Source organism: Benincasa hispida, chromosome 9 (genome assembly GCF_009727055.1).
Source record: "Benincasa hispida cultivar B227 chromosome 9, ASM972705v1, whole genome shotgun sequence".
Lineage (NCBI taxonomy): Eukaryota > Viridiplantae > Streptophyta > Magnoliopsida > Cucurbitales > Cucurbitaceae > Benincasa > Benincasa hispida.
Window position 1 is genome coordinate 17,381,261 of NC_052357.1, and position 5,235 is coordinate 17,386,495.

Consider the following 5,235-nt stretch of genomic DNA (forward strand, 5'->3'; position numbering starts at 1 on the left):
ATCCCGTCCCCGACCTTGCTCCAATTAGGTTTTTAAATATATATATATATTAGGTATTCAACTTTTTACATTTAGCCTAGTTTTTAATTTAGCTCAATCTAAGCCGAACTAAAGTTTCCAAGCCCAAACTAAATAGAATTTTAGGAAAAAATTATATTAAAAAAGGAAAAAAGTCTCCATGGGGAAACAAAAAAGGGAAAACGGGGAATGAGTCCTTGCGGGGACCTGTTTCCCCGACGGAAAATTCCCTTCATTTGGGTAAAATCCCCCAACGAGGACGAGGACGGGGAATCCTCCCTTGGCCCGCCCTGGCCCTATTGCAAACCCAAGGGACAAGGGACGAAGAAGCCATCCTTGGTCCCGCCCTGTCCCATGGATATCTCTATCTACAATATGACATTAATGTATAAATTAAACTTTTCTAGAATTATGTTGAAATATGTAAATAAATATCTCAAAGAAAGATTAGAAATAATATCTTAAGCTTTCTTATTCCTAACAAAAATATGTCTTTCTTCCTTTTGTGTTAATTTTTTCAACACAATCTTACAATGACTCATCATTTAAATTTTCATTTCTATTTTTAAAAATAAAGTTAGAGATGAGATTAATAAATTTTAACCTAACTCAATTGGTTGATACGATATTTTTTTTTTCATTTAAAAGAAATATCTACAAATTAAAGTATATTTTAAAGATGGAATAAAATGGAAGTAGGGATTTGAGTGGAAGGTTGGATTGTAGGGCTAGTGGAGGGTCAACCCTTTTGGGGTTAGTTGAAGCACGCGCGACCATCAACAAACCAAAGTCCTCTTTTTGAACCGCCAGCTCCTCATAGTTTCCACACGTGGGTGCATCCAACCTTGGTTGTACTTGAGATGCACTTTCTTTCTTGAAATTAGAGATTCGATCTCTAATTTTTATGGTTGTTGTGTTTTTTAAGAACTCATCCTCCCTTAGATTATTACGATAATTTGAACATAATTCAATCGACATCATTCTTTACCAAAATGTCAAGACAGTTGAATATTTTGTTAAGGTGTTCATAAGTTTAAATTTTTGGATTAATCAGTGATCCAACATAATATCAAAGACTTGTGTTGAAATCCATGAATGTCATTTATTTCTCAATTAATATTAATTTTTTTCACTTTTTTGGTCTTCTACAAATTTTTAAACCTACAAGTAAAGAAGAGTCTTAAAATGTTTAAGTTTTTGGAGTCAATTGATGATTTAATATTTTTACGTTATAAATTTTTTACAAAATAGAAAAAGTTGGATCGTAAATTCAACTCTCTAACCTTGTAGTTAAAAGTATATGTTTTAATCGAAAAATAAATTTCAAATTAGTCTCTCATATTCTAATATAGTTCAATTATACACAATCTATTTAAACTTGTTTGACATGACACATGATATTTATGGCCTATTTCGATCATTGATATTAATTATTTGATGAGTATGATACTAAATATTTAAAAAGGCAAATACTTGAGATAATAAATATGTTTGGATGCATAGTATAATTAATATATTGGAGTCGAATGTCCTAGGTTTGGTTTGCATGTTTTTCTTCGGGAAAAATTCAATTTTAACTTTAAACGTACCAAGTTGTACAAATTTTAATCTTGAAATTTTTTTCATCAAATTATTCATTCAAACTCAAATAAGTGTTGCAGTCTTAATCTTAAATTTTAAGGTCCCTTTTGATAATCATTTTGTTTGTTGTTTTTATTTTTAAAAATTAAGTCTATGGACACTACTTTCACCTCCAAATTTTTTTCCTTTGTTATCTACTTTTCACCAGTGGTTTAAAAAACAAAACCAAATTTTGAGAACTAAAAAAAAAAAAAAAGTAGCTTTCAAAAAGTTGTTTTTGCTTTTAGAATTTGGCTAAGAATTCAACCATTCTACTCAAGAAATATGCAAATCATGATAAGAAATATAGATGATATAAGTTAATTTTCAAAAACAAAATGGTTACCAAACGGGACCTAAATAATTGTTTTAATTTTAAAAATATTATAAGTTCTAACTTCAAAAACATCAACATTAACAAAAAATAAAATAATAAAATAAAAATCTTTTATATGTTAGACGATTTATAAAACAATGGTGGATATGAAGAAATCAATAAAATTCTAGGAAAATTGACATTTGAAGTACCAAAAAAAATTTTTAATTTATGAACTTTAACAAACTTATAATGGTTAATTTGGGCAAACTTAATTTTTGTGCCAAAATTTAATTTAGTAAAATTAATGAGTTTAAGAGGATTAGATTAAAGTTAATTAATGAATTAGTCAAAAATTAAATCAAGGGTAAAAATTTGCAACTCTTATTTAAGTTTAGGTTGAAATTAATATGATGCAATAAAAAAAAAACAAACAAACAAACAAACAAAAAAAAACAAACTTAGGGTTGAAATTGACTTAAAATTTTACCTAACTTATAATTTCAATTATGTTTTGACATTTTAAGTCATGAACTTTATCCCCCACAGGCACACAAACAATTTGATATACTTTGGGCCTTCTTGTGGGCCAACTTAAAACCTAATGTTTGAGAATGTTGGATGTCTAAATGTAAATTGCTCTCATGGCCCATATATGTGAATCTCAATCTTTCTTCAGCCCATAAAGCCCAATGCTAGAAAAAATTAGGGTTTTTTGGACAAATGGTCGAAACGTTGTGGACCTTTTAAAAGAATGACCAACAAATTTTTCAATTATAAAAATGGTCAAAAGAAAACAAAAGACTAGGGGTATTCAAAACACCCGATGACCCGAAAAAGTTGATCAACCCAACCCAATCGATTGGGTTATCAACTCATTTGGGCTGGGTTGGCTTCAAATAAATGAAAATTTTATGAGTTGGGTTGATTCATGGTTCACCTAATATAACCCAAACCAATCCGAATTTATTATTAACTTTAAATATTTTTTTTGTTACTTATAACATAATTATTTATACATATATTGATTATAATTTTATTTAATTTCAATATTTTTTTAATAATTTATTTTTCAACAACTCTTAAAAGTAGTTTCTTTGCACTTTAGAAATAAAATTTTCATTATATAAATTGAAATTGAGTTATTAATCTTAATTCAATATATAATAATAATTTAATTAGATTTTTACATATTTACGTTTTGCTTCTTTTTAGAAAAAAAAAATTGAAATAAATGACCCGATTAACCCGAAACAACCCAACCCAAATATTTCTTAGTTGGATTGAGTTGGGTTCATTTTTTAATAAATAAATTTACAATTCGAACAATTGAATTGGGTCTAAAAAGTATTTCAATCCCACCCAACCCAACCCATGAACATACAACAAAGGACAAGTATATCTTTTATTAGATCTTTGGTGTATTTAAAAACAAAATAGAAAAATCCTTCTAAAATCTATGTTCATCACTTAAAATAATAAAAAAGAATCTCCCCATTAAAAAAATACATATTCGGATCTTGATCACAAAAAATAGTAATAAAAAAATTTCATAATTCAAGTGAAATTTTTTAATGATTAGTAATTAGAGGCATAAAAATTCGCAACAAGAAAAAGAGAAAATAATTACAGTTTATATTCCACTACCCAAGAAAAACACCCCAATTCCCCAAGTTTTGAATAACTTAAAAAATTGAAATAAATACTTGTACTAAAAACAAAGCCCCACAAACACCTCACTAAAAAAAAGCTAAATCTTTTTGAGAGTTTTCCATAGAAATATATTGTAATTAAAACCAATTAATTAACTTTTTTCATTACTTAGCAATACCTTATACCGAAAAAAACTATACCTATCAAATACCTTGTAGTCATACAAATACTTTATGCTCAAAAAATAACTAAAAGTGTTTGTCACTTTGAGCCACGTAAATATATACCTCAAACAAAAATATCAATATTTGGTAAGACTAATCTTATGCAAATACGATTACTAGAAAAAGCTAAAATCTTCTTCGGATTGAGCTGCATAAATATAGTGTGCTCGAAAACAACTAAGGATTGTCTGAATAAAGTTCAAAGTTATATTCTAAAAGGAATGTGCAAGAGAATATTTTGGTAGATGTATAAAATTTGACAACTTACTTGCAAGATGTATTTCGAATTTGATTTTCATGTCTTTCTTTCATTTGTTAATCATGAGTTTTCTCATGGCCTCATTCTCAACTCTTCCGAACTCTTATTTAGATGATGTGGAGTTCTCCTAGATGTTGAATATCATTCACCTTCAATTGGACGATAATCTCTCTATAAATTTTAATGAATAGTAAAAACGATTGAAATCTCTTCACATTTTTTATGAAGAATTGGTATAACATCCCGAATTTTTAAGGAATTTTGTTCATAGAATTTATTAACGACCTGGCTTTCTAAGACTTATACTAGGCCGTTACTATACTCATGCATCTCAAAACAACACTTTTCATGAATTTGCAAAAAAAAAACAAGTGAATACTATAAAATAATTAACTTATATTAAAAACAATTAACTTAAATTCATTTAACAATGTACTCTTAATTAAATAAAAGAAAAATTAACCATCACTAGAAAATATCATCCATGACAACCAAAAAAGAAAAACTGAAAATTTTCTAAATTTAACACTGATTTTCTAAATTTAACAATTGACTAAATTTTTAATCATGGAAACATAGAAAAGACATGAGCGGAAGTTTTTGACTGGTCTCAGTGGCCCAATCACGGATTCCTCCTGTCATTCGTCGGGTTATTCTTACCTTTTTCTGAAAAAGAAACATGAGAAAGAATGAGTACAAAATACTCAGTAAATAACCCCACTACCGGGATCAGGCTATGCATTTATGTCCTATAAATGCAACATTCTAGTGGGACATGCATAAAACCTCTAATTATCATGGACGGCCATCTAGTGAATAATTTGACCCGACCTACTGCAGGTGAGATATACCTACAACCTCTGGTGAAATCCCGAAGGAGATCACTAACATCTGGTGAAGTCCAGAAGGAGATCACTAACCTCTAGGGAATCCAAAGGGAGACACTAACCTCTAGTGAATCCCAAAGGAGACACTAATCTCTAGTGAATCCTAAATGAAACACAAACCTTTGATGAAATCCCGAAGGAGATCACTAACCTCTGGTGAAAAATTTAGAAAATTACTACTACAATAGACAGACAGTCATATGTTCGTATATCCTCTTTAATCAGACATCATGATTCGTATAGTCTTAGAACCAACAA